General features: G+C 43.8%; 1 protein-coding gene across 1 annotated transcript in view; it reads left to right on the top strand.

The window, feature by feature from the left end:
• Window positions 1-3017: 3017 nt before the first annotated feature.
• Window positions 3018-21366, top strand: part of foxp4 (forkhead box P4) — a 90303-nt gene continuing 71954 nt past the window's right edge. The window contains exon 1 of the mRNA XM_079186487.1: window positions 3018-3500. The gene's annotated coding sequence lies outside the window, so the exon portion shown is untranslated. The remainder of the gene's footprint in view (window positions 3501-21366) is intronic.

Here is a 21366-nt window from a genome sequence, read left to right on the forward strand (position 1 = left end):
ATTATTGTAATACACCCAGGCTTGACACAGCAGTGGTGTTTTTCAGCCTCAGTCGTCTGTTGTCTTTGCATAACCACAGAGGCGGCAGCGGCATGTTTGTGTGTTTGTTGATGTGAGTGCGTGCAGCCTTCCCACTTTGTCTTTATTTGTAAACAAGCACACTCAGATGTGTACCAGTGTGGGTGTGGGCACATATGAATGTTTGGATAATTTGGTCTCGGCGCTGCTTTCCCGCTCTGGGTGTGTTTATTTATTTGTATGTATGTATGCGTGTGTGCCTGTGTGTGTGTGTGTGTGTTTGAGGCCTCTCTTTGGGTTTGACTCTAAAGGCATTGTGGGGATTTTGTGGGGGTTGTTTGTAAACATCAACAGCAAGTACGTTTTATTTTATTGTGGCTTTATTTTTACGACATTATTCCCAGATGGCTGCTGAAGCGCATAGTTCTTTAATGCATCTACCGCACATTCTGCGCTCCCTCGCCTCACTCCCCGCCGCCACACATGTGCTTTTGCTCTCATACGCAAACAAACAAATTAGCCTGCAGTGCTGATTCGTTCAGGAATGAGCAGTGAAGAGGAATTCCCCTCCACACATATACACACAGAGGCCAGAATCAATCCTTTCTATCAATCTAAAATCCTGTGTTTAGAGGACCAGATTGAGTCATTCAAAGTTAGTGGCAGGAGCTTTCTTTTCTACTCTTTTTTTTTTTTTTCTCTCTCCAGCTCTGACACTGTGGGTGAGCTCTCCCATATTTCTCTTTAATTAAGCCAGGGAAAACCTTGTAGTACAGCCAACCCAGCTCATGTAGCCACTTATGTTTTAATTTAATTACCTGTCCACTTTGATAATTATTCCCCCTGATTAACAGGGAGAGAAGGGTTCCTAAATGGGAATAGGAGACGGGTGAGAGGGCCAAGCAGCGTTTCTCTCCTTTCAGCGAGAACAAGAATGAAGGTGTTGACTTAAGATGTCCAAGCCAGCTCTTATTTTGATCCGGTTTCTTACTTGGCCCTCTTCAGCCCAGCCTGGCTCGGCTTTATTCAGGCCGTGCGGGAACACAGATTCCTTCTGAGTTTCCGTGTGCTCTGTTTAATTTGGTCATTTTATGCATCGATGAGCCAAAAACAGACAAACAACAACTCTGCAAACAGGCCGGGGTGATTGATATCTTTAGTAAAAATGTCACCAGTTACACAACAACAAGCACAAGGATGATTCAGTCTCTTCGCTCTCTATTGTGCTTCTTCTGCATTCAGTTACTGGATTCAGGTTGTATGTCACGATAAAGATTTTAAGTAAACATACACTATGGGGTTCAGTTATAAACTTTCTTTTAAGAATACCTTCTCCTTTTGTCGATCAAACTTGAAAGTGCACCTTCATGATAACAGCCACTTAACAAAGCATGACTCGTTGCTCACATTAGCACCCGTCAATTCTCCGGAGATTTATTGGAGATATATAACAAAGTGTTCCTGGCAAAAATTTGTCAGGCTCAGAGGAGAGGTGAGTAAGTAAAAAAAGTAAAATAATATATATATATATATATATATATGTGGATTTTATATATTGAAAGTAAGGTTTACATTTTGCACTACCTTGTCATTTGCAATGCCTTCATCATTTCAAGTGTTGATTGTAAAAGTGATTTATTATGTATATATGTATATATGTATAGATAGATAGATAGATAGATAGATAGATAGATAGATGGGTGTTCATACATTCGCATGCACACAAACACACACCCACAACATTCGCACACAGACACACACACAGACACTTGTATTTTAGTGGTATTGATCGTGCTAATGAATGTGTTGTGATTTACTGCAGTCGTGGCCCATTGTTGGGTGGTACTGTGATTGACTGCCATCATTTTCCAATGGTAAAAGCTTAGATAGAGAAAAGGCAGGAGGGCAGAATACCATTTAATGGCCAAAGCAAAATTATTCCAAGATCTTTTTATGAGTTATGGCACTCTTTTTTTCCCCCACTCACTTTTTTTTTTTGCAGCGACAGGAATGATGTAATTTCCAAATTTCATCAGAGACAGTAATCTCAACACTGATTATGCTGTCAATTAGTAAATGAATGTGGCAGTGAGGGGGAAAAAGGTGGTAATAACTCTGCAAAAGGAGTTGTCAGACTTCCAAAATACATAAAGGACGTAGTGAGATAGGCAGGCACTAAAAATTGTCCAATCACAATATAACTGTCTATTTGCAAGGTAAGTGTAAAACAAGGGTGAACCCACTGAAACAGATTTTAGGCTTATTTTTTATTTGTGGAATACAGCATTTCTTAAGTTGACGTAATTCTTTTTGGCATAAATCGATAAAGGCTTCCATGCAGTGTGAAAAAGATGAAAGTTGTACCACAATATCATCTGTCCAGAGCAACAAAAAAAAAAAGATATATGAGAAAAATACAAGATATTCATACTTTTTTTTTTAATGTAACAGTACAACAAGTGCAAAGCTCAACAAAAAGGTGTAGAAAATAAAAATGTTTAACAGTCGACTAGTTTAGTTTGGATGATCGTGCTTTGTTGACGGTTTCTGAGCTCAAAATCTGTGTAGAGTAACATCTGTTCTTCTCTGCCTCCACAATAGCACAACTCAGCCGGGATGCAAAGAGAGGTCAAAAGATCAGTGCCTTCCCCTCACACACACACACACACACACACACACACACACACACACACACACACACACACACACACACACACACACACACACACACACACACACACACACACTGGGGGAGAGAGAGAGAGAGAGGGAGAGAGAGATAGGCTCTACCTCTCACCGGCTGCTGTTTTCCTTTTGTGCGCCAGGGCTTTACGAGGATAGGGCAAGCGATGAAAACGCGCACCTGCTTTAGAGGCATTACGGTAGCGCAGCAAACTGTCCCCCTCGCAACACACACACACACTCCACACTCGTACACTCACACAGCCCTAGTGATTCAACCCTGATTTCCAGCAAACGAGCAAGCAACAGACGGGATGCCAAAAAGTGAGGACCGGTGGAAGGGTTGTTCGCGCTGAATGAGCCTCTTGAAGAGATAGCGAGGGGAAGCAGACGCAACAAAACAAGACGAGAAGCTGCGCGCTTTCTCCGCGGCAACTTGCGCACAGTGCCAGAGTTTTAGCGGCAGTATTGTTCTGACTTCACTCCAGAGGGGCCACTCCGAGGAGAGAGGACGCACACAAAAGGGAAAAGGAAAGGACTAACGAGCACGCTTTGTCGTTTAAAGTAATGGCCGTGCGGTCTTAGATCCTAGAATTCTCTGTCTCTCCCTCTCTCCCCTCTCTGTTTCTTTCCATTTTTCTTTTTTTTTTTTGAATTTTTTTCGTCCCGTCGGCTTGTGTGCCCCTTTGTCGCCGTGAGAGAGAGTGGACGCGCCGGGGGTTTGAGGAGCAGAAGCGGGGCTGTCCACATGGTCCAACCACTGGCGTGAAAGTTGACTTCTCCAGAAAACAAGAGAACAGGTTGATGCATTATCTACACTTTCCTTTCCCCCTTTTTATTTGCCTTCCTCACTCTTTCCTCGCTCTGTGCTTCCATTGAAACTCTCTGATACACATGTTAGTCTACCAACAAGACATCGAACTTCAACTTTTTCATCGCACATTGTTTGTGAAACTCCTCCACGCGACGCTAATAATAAAATAGGGCATTAAAAACAGCTTGGCACACTCGGGAGTTTCTCCTCTTTCGGACTTCCCTCCGTCCATGTTTCATTTGAACTTTCTTTTCATCGGATTGTTGTTCGCTAAACTTATCAGCCACGTATTAAAATCCTCTTTGAAGCTTTCATCTATTCAATTTCTACAATAGCAAGGAGCCGGTGGAATAAGTTTCCTTCTATTTCTTCGCTATACGTTCACACGTGTTATATACCGCACAGAGGGGAAACTGAAGTATATTTAAAGCGACGTTTGTTTTAATGTGCAATTTCTTTGAACTCATTTAAAAAAAAAAAGAAAAAATCAAATTATTATAGAGTTTCGTGGACTGAGATACCGGTGGTTTTTAGAAATTGTCATTGTCGGAAGTCCTCGCTCATGAGGCAACAAAAAGTTTGTCTCGCAGGTTTGGACTAACTAAGATGTCGCGAGGGGATTTGATTGGAGGCAACAAGCTTAATTTTGCGTGCCCGTAAATAATCCCTGTTAAGGGATTTAATAATAAACACCGACGTTGGTTATGTGGTGATCATTTTACACTCTCGTGTGTGAATGCTTTGTCATCGCGTTGTACCTGTTTCGCTCCCAGACGTTTAGCACTGTCTTTAAATTCTTAAAGTAGTTCAAATAGTTGCATTTAGTTTTTGATAATTAAACAATAACGTTTCAAATAAATAAAAAAAACAGGACTTTGCGCCCCTCACTGAAGATAATAGACCCCCTTGTTTTAAGAGAGAGAGAAATGCTTTCTTGTGGATAGTCAATAGGTCAGGGGACAATACTTTCTTTTCAAACCATTTGACTTTTGAAATTGGAACCGCGTTTTGTGACCTTGCTGAGTTCTGTTGCATTTTCCATATTGACTCACCGGATTAAATACATAACAATATGCAGCTCTCGGTCTTAAGAAGGACGTTGAGGAGTTGTCCATAGTAAAAGTTTCACGGAGAATATTAAAACTGATCTGATCTGTAGGGTTGTAGACTGATAATTGGTGCATTATAACACTGTCTTTTTATATTTCATAAATTAGATACGTTGCATAAAATACAATAGACGTGTGAGACTTTTGATGATATCAAAATATGCCTGCATGTACGGAGCTGACTTTGACAATATTATAAAATAAGAAATTGAGGGGGTTGAAGTCTGTACCAGAACCTCTACATGACCCATGTTTTTCCTTTTCTTTTTTGCAATCAACAGCCGCCTGAAAGCAGGCCTGCACCACAGAGGAACATTATCCTTTCTTCTTAGAGAAAAGGAAAAAAACGCTACTATATGTATTTAATTTTAAATCGCATTAATCTCAATGAGATAAACAGTTAAAAATCCCGTTCGAACCTGTGTTACGTCAACTTTGTTGTGAAAATTAAGTTGCTGTCCCCCCCCCCTCGCCCCCCCCCCCCCCTAAAATACTTCGAATCAAATTTGAAACATCAGCCACCACATTCTCTTATGTCAGATGGACTCAGGTCCCGCGTGATGGAAAGCTGCAGACAAAACAAGCGCGAGAGATGAAACGACAATTAATTGCTGTTAGTTGTCTGTCAGTGAGAGAAAAGCATACAGGCCGTGTGGGTGCACACCCTGACACGGGCATTATTGCCCCGTGATTGATGGGCGCCGGGGCATTTGGCATAATTAATTTTATTTACTGTGTCCTCTCTCTCCTGTTGTGTGCCCCCCCCCCCTCCCCCAACCCCCACCTACCTTCACCCCCCCCCCCCCCGTCCTCTGTGGTGGCATTTCCGCGACGCAATGACACACTTTTAATTGCACTTTAATAGAAGATCCAGCGGGAATGAAAAAACTCTTCATCACGTTTTATGAGCGTGTCACATTTCTGGTGTGATACAGGAAAGCAGGTATTTTGTGGCGGCTCCGAGGCCCTGTTGTAAAGTGTATGCAAAAAAATAGAATAAAAGAAATTTAAAAAGAATCACCAAAGTGAATTACACATTCAGTTGTATTCTTCATAAACATCTGCTCATTCATGTTTTAGTGTTCACACATGCCCATGCAGCAGTTTATTTAAATCAGCAAAATTATATCAGAATTTTAAGATGATTCATTTGTAAATTTTAGCAAAGACACAAGAAGCTGAATGTATTTTATTTGCATATCAGCACACCTGTATCATTTTAATAATGTGACAATAATTGCCTGCTGACAGCAGCCCTCAATGCATCCCCGGTAATTATTTTCTATGTGCTAGATTTGCTGAAATTATTTCCCAGAAATATGGAGAAAAATAATAATTCAGCCAGTTTTGAATCTGACTTTATTCTTAAATATCTCGTCGCTGCAAGTTCTTTCAACTGCTTCATCTCTCAGGCTCAGCAGCTGAGACGTCTCAGTTACTGTAAAACAACGATGTTTGGAGTCGTAGGTATGATTTCCAACAATTACTGTACAATTTGGTTATTTGTGCATTTTGATTAAATTGAATGTAGCTCACTGCTAAATGATACGATCATTTTGTTAAACGTCTACTTCTATTTAAACACTGCAGCATTAACAGTATAAACTCTGTAAAGTTAACATTTCTATGCTGTGCTTTGCTCATTGATCACATCAGTGACAGGCTTTTCATCGAAATATAATGGGAGACAATGATACAAAAGAGTGTTTGAGAGGCAGAAGTAGTTATTTGGCTAAAAAAAAAAAAAAAAAAAAAGAGTGTACGTGTGCAGGAAGCCAGAGGTGTCAGAGACAGATTGACTCTCTGCTCTCTGTCGGCTATTGTGCGTCCGTGTCTGTTTGCCTCAGCATTGCCACCTTTTTTTTTTTTTTTTTATCTGACTTGCCTCAACACTCTTCCCTCTTTTTTTTCCCCTCACTTCTCTCGACAGCTGTGTCTTTTCCACGTCCTGTTTTGTTTCATTGTTTATACGAGTCGCTCATGTGCTGCTGATTTTTATCACTTTCACACTCTGTTCTTCACCAGACAATTGTTTCTGTTATGCTTACTGACACAGTACTTAAATGATGATTTTACAGCTCGGTCCTGTGTGTGTGACCGCGTGCCGGTGTGTGTGACTCCAGCACATGTATGAGACCGTCTAGAGACGGGCAGTAATGGCTGTGAATCTCATGCGCTTTAAAACCCCTTCAAGCAGTATTAAAAGCCAGCAACATGATTGTGTTAGTCCATAAACTCACTCAGAGAGTCCTTACCTCCGGCATTAGCGCATGTGAATGTATGTGTGGAAGAGTGTATATATCTGAGTGCGGGAGTGTGTGCGTACGAGAGTGCTTTTTTCTCAATTCACCTGTCCTGCTTGAGTGAGAATGGACAGTATTTGAAGTTTTAAATGTCCTGTGCGTCGGTAGCGTTGATGGCTCGCCTGTCCGTCTCTCCATCTCTCGCGCTCTCCTCATTAAAGCCCTCCTGCTATCCCAAGCCCACAAGTCTGAGTGGGCTTTTGGCTCCAAAGTGATGTTGAAGAGCACCCGTATACAACTCTGCTATACATGTCGAATTTGACCCGCGATAGATACTCGCAGGTTTACTTCTATTGCAGCACTCAGTGCATTCATTACCTGCTTAAAAAGCTGAAATGGTTAAACTTTCAATATCCTTTAGATGTGGTTTGAGAAAGGCGAGAAATGTTGCTGTGCAGGGAGTGAAAGCCTGTTTTTAAAATGGAATTGTTTTAAGTGTTTGTCCTGAAGCTGTCGTTACTGCACGGTGTGCGCATTTGGGATGTTTCGGGCTTTTAAATGTTAAAGCGGTGTAGGATTAGATTTTCTATATGTTGAAACAACTGTGTAATTATGTCTTAAAATGAAACCTATTTTAATCTATTATAGCTCTCCTTTTCATAGAATAAAACTTTCTTCTTTGTGATATAAAATTAAAATCTACACGTCTCCATATGTAATCACTGAGTACAATTACGAGAGCAATTGTGGCTTGTTACCTCTTAAATATATGTTAATGGCAAATAATTGACAAATTAATGGATTAAATAAAGGTGTTATTCTTCTTGGGCAGCCAGCAAGTGGGGGAGTGCTCTGATTGTGTATTGAAGTGATTGACTGCACAGTGAAAGTGCCGCCACATTGCTTTAGACTGAGGCCTGATTATACATGTGGTTCTAATTGAACCTGTTATTTAGGAGAAGTTGAGGGCTGAATACTTGTGTGTGTGTGTGTGTGTGTGCGTGTGTGTGTGTGTGTCTGTCTGTCTGTCTGTGCACATAATAAATCCCACACATTTTTCAAAGATGAGATGTGTTTTCCTGACGGGTCAGAAGGCGGTGTCATGCAGGAAAGTTGCAGGGCAGTAGAGACGGAGAGCGGGAAGATGCCTTTAGGCAGTTTTTTGGAAGTTGGCCACCTGTGAGAAGAAGCCGTTGTTGTCTTTTGTCGCCTTTTGTCGCCTTTTCGTCCTTTTGTGTCGTTTGAAAGAGCTGTCATTGCATACGTGGTGACAGCAGCCCCGCTCGCAGTCCCAACTTCATTCTTTAAAAACGCACTTTTCTTCCTCTGATTGATAAGACAATCATCTTTGCTTGACACAACGGTTTAGCCTGTGGTCATTAACATGTCCAATGCGTTTCAGATGAGTTTCTCTATAAGTGTGTGTGTGTGGGGTGGCCGGGAGGCAGGCCGGCTCAGAGATGTTTCCCCGGCTCCACAGAGCACCGGCCCATTAACAGCTGATGGATGTGGGAAGGAGTGACCCAACAGCTTAGAGCGGAAGAGACTGTTTCCTACAGGCTCCGGGGGGGGGGGGGGGGGGGGGGGGGGGGGGGGGGGTACGGAGAAAGAGATAGAACAAATGAGTGAAAGGCTGGTGGTAGAAGCGAGGGAACCGACGTGCATGTGGCTTTTTAGGCGTGGGACGTTATGGCCGAGGAAGCGTTAGATCAGCCTCTCCAGAGTGCGCTTGGCACCTGAGGCCAGGGCTGGAGCTGAAGGAGAGGGCTGTGGCCGCGGAGTCTGGGGGATGAGAGCACTGATCGTGAAGCAAGGCAGCTGAAGCTGTCCGGTTTGATTTCACCGACAGAAAGAAAGAGTCACACAGGATCGTTAGGTCAGCGGCACAGCCAGGTAGAGAGCAGCGCGAGATGGTCGGCGAAAGCGGGACAAATAAAGTAGCGGAGCAGCGTAGTGTGTAGAAAGTGGGAGAACGCCTGTTGTGTTTGAGCAGAGCATCTTCATGAAAAAGCTCCCATCGGTCGTTGTGTCCCCTGCTAACTCCGCATTGCTTCTGACAGCTGTATTTGTGTTATGGATTTTCCTTCACTCTCTCCCGTCTCCCTTTCCTTTTCCCCTGCCTCCCTCTCTCTCAGTAGTCGGCTCTCCATCGCCTCCACCCTATGACCTTTTGTAAGCACTTCATCAGAGAGCCGTTGGTGTTTTCAAAAGCGCTGCGACAAACTGACAGGGCAGCCGTCAATCGAGCGGGGGAACCGAGGGAGCAGATCAGTGGAAAGCTTCGCTCAGAACAACAATGTGACTAAACTTTCTGCAGCACTGCTTTAATGTGTATTGAAAGGATGGCTGTGAAGGGTAGGTGACAGCTGTGAAGCGCAAGACTCAGAATGTTATGGATACGCGCGCGCGCACACACACGCACACACACACACACAGTGAGGCGTGCGCACACACACACACACACACACACACATTTTGCACATTTCATAAACCAACTGTGGAGAAGCGTTACACGAGTGCTCGTATGTCCGCGGTGTTGCGGCGGTAAAAATCTGCGAGCCGGACAGTAAAATGCTGAGATTCACAGAAGAGGAGGAGCGCACAGGGATTCATATCCAGCTCCATAAACTCAACTACACCCTGATTGAACTCAAATCAGTTTAGTCTCTTTCCCCGATGAGTTAATAACAACTCATGGCCTATTTGGATTTCTCTGCTCATTTCATTTGTGACTGCCGTTATCAGGTTTACCATGAATCTGATTTATTTGAACATTTTTTTTAGTTTTTGATTTGCATCAGAGTGTTTGAATTGCTTCAACCAGGATGACTTCACATTAACATATGATGATAGGAAATTAGCATTTCAGTATTTCCCCTTGTCCCTGTTCCTTGCCATCCTGGACCGGGGAGGTAATAACCATTTAAATGCATCTCATTATGTTTTCTAATCCGTAAAGTATCGGGATGTTGGCTAACGCGGGCGAAAGTGAGGCTGCAGCGTCGGTGCGCACTGCTCTTTTATGGTATTAGTATTTATGGTATTAGTTCCGGGGGACATGGGACGCCTACTTAAGCTATTAGCATGTGAGGCGCCGTGGGATGATCCATCCCCTGACAGGACGAGCTGTTAACCAGTGTTAAACCAAATCACAATAGGCTGCCTGGGTTGACGGATTGACAGAGCTCGCTTGGGCCGCCCTTCCTTCCTCCTCCACTGCGCCTAAACTCACAGAAAGATTTCCTTGCTTAGGAATTAAGTTTTCCCCAAAACTTCTGGAAGAAATATTCAGAGATAATTTGTAAGAGTAAATGTGATGAATATGATCCGGCCCATAGAAAAGGACTACATGCTCCCTTTGTCTCTGTCTTGTCAACTTCTGTCCTCCCTCCCTCTTTCTTCTTCCCCCTTCCTCCTGCTGTGGCTCTCAAGGTGAAGAGACTGTACAGGCTTTGCCCAGTGTGCTGCGGACTCTATGGCTTCTATAGTGCCCTTTCAGAGAGGGGAGGGGAGGAAAGGGGGAGGCAGGAGGGGAGGAAGGGTGCCTGCTAGAGCCGCTATCGGGAGCCTTGGAGATCGTTCACAGACGTGCGGGATTCTGTTCTGCATGTGTGTACACTTCTTGTGTGTGTGTGTGTGTGTGTGTAACAACAATTAACTGTCAATCAACCGGTGACCCTCCACCTCTCTCCTCCTCGGTCAGAATTCCTCCGGTTTTAGGTTTTGTTTTTCAGACGGCTGTCGGAGGACAAGAAAAGCAAACAGGTCGTCGCTTTCCCAACTTGTGTGTGTATCTTGTAGACATTTCATCGGTGAGGAGAAAACGGGCTCTGTGTCTTTATTTTTACAGATTGTTTCATCTGAGTCGTTCCCAGACAGCGATAGAGAGCCGTGTTGTTAAGCACTCGGTGCTGGTTCATCAGCGGCCGTTTTTTTCACTCTGTGGCTGCTCGCTGGGCATTGAAACTCTGTTAGTGTGTATGCGCACACACTCACGCACGCCTGTGTGTGGTGGGCATTGTTGACCGAGAGACATCTGCCACTAGATTATACCCAGCTGTTATCTGAATAATTGTGTAATCCCACCCCCTCTCCCTCCCTTTTTTTTACTCCCTCCTTCCTTCCCTCACTCCCTCCTCCTCCTCCTCCTCCCGCTCGGCTCTTTTCTTGCCCCCACATCCCTTCTTTCTCACACTGATGAGACGGAGAGGGATGAGTCTCTTCTCTGGGTGGCACTTTGGGCTTTTTCAGGAGTGATTATGAGTGTGCGAGCTTGCGTGTGTGTATCTGTGCGGCCCCCGGTCACCGGTCGTTGTCTGACATTTGTAGAAGGATTTTATTCCCCCATCACCCCGCACGCACGCACACTCCCCCCCCCCCCCCCCCCCCCCCCCCCCCCCTCCCCATCCCGTGGCTCTTGGGGAAATAAAAGTAGCCTAATCCTGCCAGATCAAGATTGCTGTCCACCACAGCTTTACCAGCCTGTGAATTAGAGCCAGCTCTCATGTTCCTGAGGAGAGAGAAGACAGTGTGTGTGTGTGTGTGTGTGTGTGTGTGTTTGTGGTGTGGGCTGTTGGCCTTTGAAGCACCGTTCGCTGTTTGCCGACAGAATGCTGGTCAGAGGGTGAGAGGAAAGGAAGGCAGAGAGCTCTGAAAAAAAAACAAGAATAAAAGAGCAGTTAAAAATGAGAAAAAGTGGTGAAGTATATTCTTTGAGTATTTAGATTCTCGGCTCACCGTTCAAGCAAAGGTAATTTTCTAATTATTCTAACAGGCTACATATGATACCATTCAAATATATTTACCGGTATCAGATTTTATATTAATTAAAGAAAAGTTTTCTAATTGTTTTTCACGTGTGCCATAGTTTTTCATTTTCAACTTCAATACATCAATTCAAGTTTTAGAATGATAAAAAAATGCCTTTATTTTTTCTTTCAACAATTAATTAATAACATTTTTTTTGCTGGATTACAAGAGGAAAAAACATCATTCAAATAGAATGCTGTCACACTCACTGTTCCACTGTATCTACAAAGGCAAAACACAATGTTTTAAAACACAGACATTTTTCCTTCCTTCCACGGGCAATTTTGGTCAACTTGTGACGAGACGTATACAAAAAGAAAATTTGTATCCATTTTATTTTACTTTATTCATTTTTTTTAATGCAGCGAGAAAGATGCTTGTGTGTCACTCATAAGGCAGCACACACACACACACACACACACACACACACACACACACACACACACACACACACACACACACACACACACACACACACACACACACACACACACACACAGCATGCGTGCTCTGCAGTTGCCAGGGCTGCCTTCATTTCTGGTCCGTGGTTGGTTGGAAAGTGTTATTTTTCCTGTCGGAGCTCCGATAGTCACTCGCTGTGAAGGACTCAACACTCGCTGTCCCTCTTTCCTCCTCTTCGCCTCCTATTCTGTTGCACTTTCTCCTGTCCATCTACTCTCTCCCCCCCCCCCCTGTGCTCTCCTCCTCTCTCTGTCATGCCTGTTGTCTCTAATTATCGTGGGTCTGTGTTCCCTCAGCCTCTTCATTACATCCAAGCTGTCATCACAGTTTATCTCCAACATTTGCTACCTCTCCTCAGGCCCCATTTCAATAGGAATCATTTATTCTATTTGACTGAAATGACAAGATTCAACGCAAGGCCAATCAGTAGCTCTCTTAGCGATCTCTCAGAAGTTGTATTTTTTGTCATTGGGTGTTAAAAGTACAAAATCAAATTCTTATTTTTAAAAAGATTTAACAAGACATTCTAAACTAAAAATCTTTAAATCTTTTTGTTAAGTGAAGTATTTTGCAAGTAAATATTTTCTAATATTACTGTAGCGCATTCACTCATATTACTAATAATTCTGACTTGTAAACTCTCTGTGCTTGAGAATTGTTTTGTTCAGTACATTTTGTGATTGTAGTGAAATTTGAATGCAGTGTTTTTGTCAGCACACCTACTTGTCCCCGGACCAAAAGATCACGCCTCACAGTGAAAAAACAAACCAGGTCTAAGCCAACAAATGACGAGAAACAAAAACTATCCACTATTTCGTGCGTGCAACTTTCTTTTGAAGAACAATCAGCAAGTAATGGAGAACGAACTGGAATATTTTATCCAAAGACTGAGGGCAATCATTACAGTGTTAAAAGGCAGCCATTGGGTTGTTGGATTAGCAGACGCCACAATGCCCATTTGCCCAGTGAAGGTCAGCAATGGCGTATGCAACTTGTAGCCCTAATCGGCAACTTCTGCTGCTGCAAGCTTCCATTGTCTAAAGGTCAGCCAGGAACAGTGCCTCGGCCGCGGAAAGTAGTCAGCATAAATGACGGAGGGGACTGAGGGAGGAACGAAGGACTAAAGTACAAAAAAAAAACGAGGACAGGAGGGAGGGTGAGTGGCAATGAAACCCTGGCATGCTCCGTGGTGTCAGGCAGGCGTTCGGCTTCTGGGCGCTTTGTGAAAAGTTTGCCTGCAAAACTTTGCTGAAGGCTGGGTTTGGTTTGAGCAGCTCCCCCTGGGGTTCGCTCAGAGAGTGGGTGGAGGGAGGAGGAGGAGGAGAAGGAGGTTGGGAAGGGAAGTTGGAGAGGAAAGAAGACGAGGAGAGGGGAGCAGAGCACAGAGGCATGCCGTCACAGTTGTCCGTTGTTACGGCGCGCAGGCCCTTAGTCGCTGATCTAAGAAACACAACCCCTGGCTCACGCCCCCTCCTTATCCCCCCCCCCCCTTTTCCCCTCACCCTTTTCCTCCCCCTTCTCTTTCCCTCCATCCTCCTCCTTGCCGCCTTGCCTCCCTGTCTATCTCTCTCTTAGCTTTCGACAGCTCTGCGCTGTGGATTGAGCGCTGGTTATTAACATACAGTCTGCATTAGTGGAACAGGGACTGGGCCTATTTGCTGGTAATGAGGATAGGGGGCCTGTGCTGTAAAGTAACTTGTTTGACCTTTAGTGGCAGGGTCAAGTTCATCCCGAGGAGGTGTAATTCTCTCCATCCTCAGCCCAAACACATGACGGCCCCCTGGGGGCAGGGGGGGGAGGAGGAGGAGGAGGAGGAGGAGGAGGAGGAGGAGGAGGAGCGGACGGAGGTAGCCCTCTTCGTCCCAAATTTGAATCTCTCATCCCCTTCTCTGCTCTCTCCTTGCTCTCCCTCGTCCCCTCTCTTCCCACAGGGTTAATTGAAGGGGAAATTGATAGTTCTGTGCGGTAATTGTGGCTTTGAGAATTCTCTGTCTCCCACGGAGAAAGATGAGGGCAGCTGTACCAAAGGCAGGATGGCGTGTTGTAAGAGAAAAAGAGCGAGAGAGAGAGAGAGAGAGAGAAATGGGGAGAGAGGCAGATGGAGGAGCAAATAGAAAAGCCCCCCCCTGCACCCCTGGGGGCGGGGGTTTGACTGGTTGATGAGGGAGCGTGTTGATTGGCTGATGACGAGCAGAGATTTCTGCGTAACTTTACCAGCCGGGCTCTAATAATCATTCAATTCATTATCCAATCAGGGCGACTCACCATACTGCTCTGTATCCGCACTGATTCTCCTTTTAATTCTCCTTTTGAACCCCCTCCCTCCCTCTCCGTTCCTCCCATACCTCCCCGAGGAGCCGGGGGATGGACAGATGAGTGGAGCGCACTGTATCTGTTCGGTTCTGCTCTGCTGCTCGCTGAAGTAGGGAGAGACAAACTTATATTCTACTGATGCCAGTGCTGAATGGACTCTCTGCCTCCCTCTCTCCTTCAAGAGGGGCTTTTCTTTCCCAGGGGGCAGAGCTTTATAATTAGTCTTCTTCCAGAAATAGAAAACTAGTTTTCTGAGGTGAAGTCACCCTCTGATGTGCAGTTTTTAAAGCTGCACATTTGAATTGATACGGGACGGAGTAAAATCTATTAAATGTATATATCGCCACCACCAACTGCCACGTCGTCTCTTTGGAAAGAAGTATTACCGAGATGAAATGAATAGTTTTTGGTCAGATAGACATTTTGTTCCTGTAGTAACAGCAGGTCTTGTTTTAGCTCCTGGCTTAGTTGTTTAGTCTCAGCTCAGACCACCCCAAGGCTGTCACCCAGGCAACGTGTGTGCCTGTTGTCTTTTTATATTTGATTTTCTTCATCGTGTTCTAAAACTTGTCAGTGTATTCATTTCTCCCTCTGACTTTATCTCTGCCATTGGTTCTGTGTTTTTCTGCCCTGTTATTCCCACCTCTCGCCCCCTCCCTTACTCCCCTCTGCCTCCCCTCACCGCTCTCCTTTCCTCTCCCCCTTCCCTCTCCTTTCGCTTTCTCTGTCCGTTAATGAGAATTTGTTAACGAGAAAGAAAGATCTATTGGGTATAGCACAATTTATCAGAAAGGCAGAGGTTTGGAAGAAAAAAAAAAGGCGGCGGGCCCTTCAAAGAAGTCCTATTCTTGTGGTTGTGAATGTTAGATGAGACAGTGAAAAGTTCCCCCTCTAACGTCATGGTGTCTGAACAGAAGAGAACAGAACCGTTCTAATCATGCCGCGCAGAAAAAATGACTTCCAACCCGATTTAATTAACTGATAAGAAACGGCTTCAAATTAATTTTTCAAGGATGTAAGATTTTGATTAAGAAACTCCTAAAAGAAATAGACGAATAATCATTTTTTTAATCAACTTACTCAAATGGTAACTGGTTAATATGATAATTCTAGCAATTAGGGCAAATATTGTCGAGCAGCAGTTTCTATGCATCCTGTTAAAGGAATTATAATATCTTTACATCTAATTATCATGGTTATTTAATTTTTTTGTATGGCTACCTCTCAATTTTACCATTCGTTTTTTCATCTGCCATTATAGGGATAATGAAATGAGAAGTTGGAAAGTGGAATAAGATGAAACTTTTATAAGGGCCAACCTGAATGGGGCTTTTCACGCTGCGTGATTGGAGAGATATTTAGGCAAAGGGAAGGGGGAGTTGTTCCGAATGACATTATTTCTGCTGGTTTTACATGCAAAGCTGAGATGGATCTTTAGATGTATGATTCTTTTATTTCGTCAGCAGATTAAAGTAGCTAATAGCTCCTGGCTTCTCTGTGTGCCTCCTCTCTTATTCATAAGCAGGTAGGCCCGGCCGTGAATATACCATTTCTAATCCACAAAGTTTGAAATCATCTATTCAGTTAGAAGAGAGAAAAAATAGATTCAGCTTTGATTGGAGGAATGATTGGGCTGTTCATTTGCTAGTGGCCATAAAATGAAGATAGATGTGTGTGTGCGCGCGCGTGTGTGTGTGTGCGTGTGTTGCCGTAATTGGACAGGTATTGTAGCGGAGGTGAAGAGGGGCCAGTTGAAGGGGGAGGTGAACAGAAAAGAGCTGGCGGGGGGTCCGGAGCTTTAGGAGAGCCGCAGAGAGACAGAGAGACAGAGTTCCTTACTTCAAAAAAAGCCTTACAGCCCGGACAAACGCTAACCCCGCTCACATACCACTGCATCGCACACACGACTCCACACTCACATACGGTGGCTCTTTGCCTCTCATGAGATGAATATCCATCCCCTCTCACACTCCTTTCTCTCAGAGCCTCTGCTGTATCCCTCGCTCCCCGCACGCTGAACATCAGTGGAGTCGTGCGTTCAGAGGGAAATATTGACAAAGCGCTTGGAGAGATGGAATGGTTCCTTTTAATTATATGCTGCTCTTATGATGCATGGTGTTTCTGTCTGGCTGCTTCCACACACCAGCACAAACACACGCACAGAATGCACATGCACACTGATCAGCTGAATAGGTATTCCTGGCACAAACCCACTGTATTGAGCGTACATATTCAATTAGCAAAACGCATTAGCAAAACTTGGCATTTGTTGTTGTTTTTTTCCCCCCCCTCCTTGCCTCGGAATTAATGGTTTTGATATGCTAATTAGCGGGTAATTTAATTTCAAAAGGCCTCAATTAACAGCAGCGTTGTGGACACGAGGAAGTTAAGCAGCGTAATCTAATTTGCATTAGTAACGAGCAGGGAGTAATTAGTCTCTAATTAGCCACTTCAGACAGCACTTGTGTTTACTTTCCTAATGAAGTGGAGGGTCGTTTTTTTTTTTTTTTACAGGGAAGCCTGTGTATGTGTGTGTGTGTGTGTAAGTGTGTTTGTGTGTGCATGTGTGTATGTGTGTGTGTGTGTGTGTGTGTGGTTTGGGGAGTGGTGTTGCTGGCACCAGAGGGAGAATGGCATATGGCTTACAGTTTGGCTCCAGTTACACACATGGGCACCCCTAACACACACATACACATTATACACGCTGACACACAAACAAACACAAATGAACACACATCGAGGTCAGACCCTGCTGTCTTATGTGATTTGGCGCCTACTCACAGTAGTTTTCAATCCATTGAAACATCTCCATGAGCTCACTTACACACGCCACACCAAGGGACTGATTGTGTGTGTTTGAGGCGTTTTATCTCCATAGTGTTTCCTGGTATTCTTTTTTTGTGTTGCAATAGCTTGCAATATTTTTACGTTTCCTTTTTTTTTGTATACCCAGGCAATTACTTTCCAGATTACATTTTTTTTTAAGTATGAACTGTTTGGGTAAGTGATGACGTTACAAACCGTGGTTGCTGGCCGGCCTAATGCAGGGTTTATTTCTGGGATACGGTTGCCTGTGTTGACAACGTAGCAAAACAGAAAAGGAAAGACAGACAGACAGACAGATCGATGGATATATGGATAAACAGACAGCACACTGTTCTATTCCTTTCATTGCTATCATTGACGTGTTCTGGAAATATATCCTAACACTCAAGGAAAATAGTTGCCAAATTAAATCAGCTTTTTTTTTCTGGGATGGCCGTTCCAACAGTTGGAACTTTTCCATTTGCAGCCGTGTCAAAAACAAGTTGAAAACAACAGGCTTCCTCCTGGGCTTTTTTTGGGAAGGGAGATGGGGTGGAAGGGTTGCAGGGGGAGCAGCGTAGCGGGGCTTAAGGGGGGGGACGAGCAGCTGCCCTATTAGCCCAAATCTGTTGTTCAGAGGAGGTGGGAGGAGGGTGGAGCAACACCACTGAATTTCCACAAAGGAAAGCACACACTGTTTTCTTCACTTTGTGTGCAAAGAAGGCTCAGTTCTCAAATTATGCCACAAATGAACGTATTTTTAAACCCAAACACCTCTTCTGGTGTAGAACTTGTCTTATCTTTTTTCCCGTGATCCAGTGCAAAGGACAGAGGAGACCATGGGGACCCCATTAACTGACAGCCCCTCTGATGGGAAGGCATTTTTCTAAAGGCTTTTCCCCAACCTTCCCTGGGAATAATAAGAGAGGTCAGAAAGTTGGGTGACTTCCTGCTGCAAAGAGCGGGGTCAGAGCGCCGGTTGGCAGAAGTAGTCAGCGCTCAGCGGACATGACTTGGAACACACACCACACACACACACGGACACACACGCTCTGAATGGACGGCAACCAATAGTGTAGAACTTGTGTGATTTACACACACCGAGAGCAAAAGCTGGAAAGAATTCAATAAATATAATGAATGAAGGCGCTACAGTGATTATGAGCCTGTTTCCAACACTGACCTCTACCCAGATGCACATAGACACAGATTTATAGGCACAAACAGCAACACATATGCACGTACACACCCAAACACTCACACGTACACAGCCATAAATAGGCAACTGATTTACAAATGAGCTGACCTGTGTGTTGGCCTTGCTCTCAGATAGGCTCACACCCCCGCCAGGATGCATAAATCACAATGGACATGCATATGCATGAGCATCTGAGGAGGTGGGATAAGTGTGTGTGCATGTGTGTGTGCATGTGTGTGTGAGCACCAGCCAGCAGCAGAGTTTGTATCGATCATTGAGGCTTAGTTAAGTGCCTTTTATTTCATTGAGTTAACGTTAAGGACCGTGGACAGGCCTTTCTCTCCATGTGTGTTGCCTTTGAATGGAGAGAAAGAAAGAAAGAAAGAAAGGAAAAGGAGGAGAATGGACTCTTAACTGTTCTTTTTTTCCTATTTTTAGTGGCATCCAGGGATAGCACATCACATTAATGGAACCTAGATGACATTTCACGTCTCTTCTCTCTCTGGAAGAAGTGGTTTTGGTGTTGGACCTTTGCCTGATGTGTGTGTGTATGATGTGAGCTGCTTTAACCTCCTCTTGTTTTATGGACTTATACATGGCTCTGGATCTCACTGCTGCTAGATTAATTTACACACCACTCACACATGCTTGCCAAATCTCCTTCTGTGTCTCTCTCTCTCTCTCTCTCTCTCTCTCTCTCTCTCTCTCTCTCTCTCTCTCTCTCTTCTTTCCTCTCTCCTTTTCTCTGAGGACAGAGCAGAAATTGCCTGGTGAGGTAAATAAATTACTTCCATCGATTGCTGTAGTTGAAGATTGACTTTATCACAGTTTGACTTGTCCAGATACAGATCAGCGCATGACAGCGTGTGTTTTTTTTATGTCTCACTGTGTCTGAGTGTGTGTGACTTAGTTTACATGCATTTGTGTGTGTGTGTGTGTGTGTGTGTGATGTGTAAATCTGTGTAAAATCTACCTGATGGGTATCTCTATATATTAAAAGCTATTGCTGGTGCTTCTCTGTATTATCCATAATCTGTGTGTGTGTGTGTGTGTGTGTTAGAAGCCGCCATGTGCATATTGAAAAGCAGATTAACTAGGCGGGTATTAATATCTTCAGATGTTACAGCCCACCTTGTGACCAGGTGGGTTGTTGGCTGATTGAGTTTATCTCTCTTGTTGTTATCCATCTGCACTGGTCACTGAAAGGAGCTGCCGATAGATGACTTCATGATACCTACCTCTGATTCTCTATATTTCATCTACATCGCTGTGTGAACACAGCAATTAGTGTAAAAACTTTCGGCACACCTTAACCTCCATGACCCAGATGTCACTTCATGGAAAGAGGTTAAAAGTTCACCAAAAGCGTCCAAGTGCAGAGGCTATGTGTGTTTCTGTGTGTGTGTGTGTGTGTGTGTGTGTGTGTGTAGCAGTCTGGGACACATGCTGTTTTAATAGACGCTGTGCTGACGTTACTGCAGGGGCCAAGAAGCCACCGTTAAAAAGAAAGGATTTGGAAAAAGAGCGAGAAAAGGCCTCATCTGTTTGCATTAAACAGTGGAAGAACTGACCAGTGAAGGAGCAAATGAGCGGCAGACGGCTAAAAGATATCTGCTTTTCTGGCTTTGTCCCTCGCTTCAGATTTCCCTTCCTCATTCTCCTCATTTTAATCGACCTAGATCGCTCAGTATGCTCCTTCTTTTGTTTTATACCACTTATTTAACTTTTCCCCCCGCATTGTGATAAATGAATGGCATTTGCTTTTGTCGCTGACTAAATGCATCAACTAATTAGCTATATTTTAGTTCTGTTACAGTAAGTCTACTAAAGTTATTCTTTTAAAATATGAAGACATTCCAATATAAAAAAAGTCTCACAAAATCACACAGATATAATGAGGAACAAAAAAAACACTGAGCTCACAAGCAGGCAAGCGTTTTGTTTTTAATTTACACTCATGGTTTATTCTGACCTGTCTGCCTGTCATCTACACTATCAGGTTCTTTTCTGCATCAGATGCTCCTGATTTGAGAATGAATTAGGCAGCTTGGTGGCGTCAGGGTTGAGATTTTGGGCTTGTTCGCTAGCTATTTTAGTAGCTAATTACTGAGGGGGACAGTGTTAATTGGAATTCTCTTAGATAATGTGAACTCCTCTTCCCCTTTTCTCCCCCGCCTCCACTAGAGTTTAATAGAAAACCACAGCACTTGGACCTCTCCCTCACAGTCTCTGCGTTTCTTTCCTTCATTTTTTTTAATTTTGATGTTTCCGACAGTAGCTCAGCTGATGCATTTGGGGACAGAAGATGTTAGTGGTCATGTTGGCGCTCTGCATGTGCCGACTATATACTCACTGTGGTGTGATTTCTACTTAGACGAAGTGACATGTAGTAATCCTCTCAGACTTCATCAGGATATCGACTCCTTTTATCTCCTTGACTAGCATCCTTTTACCTCTCACAGGGCACAACATTACAGAGACACGGAGCTCAGCAACATATCACACATGGAGAAATAAGCAAAGGACAGGAGGCTACATTTCAAATGGAGAAAAAAGAGAGCTGTAGTTCACAGAAAGATCCTCACGAATGCATGATTTATGTTGCATTGCATTTATAGTCTTTGAAAAATAAGTAATGAAAAACATAAATTTGACAAAACTTATCTTAAGGGCTTGCTTAATCTTTTTTTTTATTCATGTATTTTGTGCTTAACTTGTGTTGCACTGATAATGAACAAAACTGGCCTAACCTGCATTTTGACTTCACACTTTCCCCATAGCCCGGGGCGCTGAAATGCTAATTCAGTGGCGCGCAAGTAGGGGGATAAAAACACAAAAAAAGTGATTTTAATTTTAAAGAATGTTTGAAATGAAACAATAGTTGCATTTGGATGTTGTTATAATTGGAGCGAG

The sequence above is a fragment of the Pholis gunnellus genome (genome assembly GCF_910591455.1).
Source record: "Pholis gunnellus genome assembly, chromosome: 3".
Classification (NCBI taxonomy): Eukaryota; Metazoa; Chordata; class Actinopteri; order Perciformes; family Pholidae; genus Pholis; species Pholis gunnellus.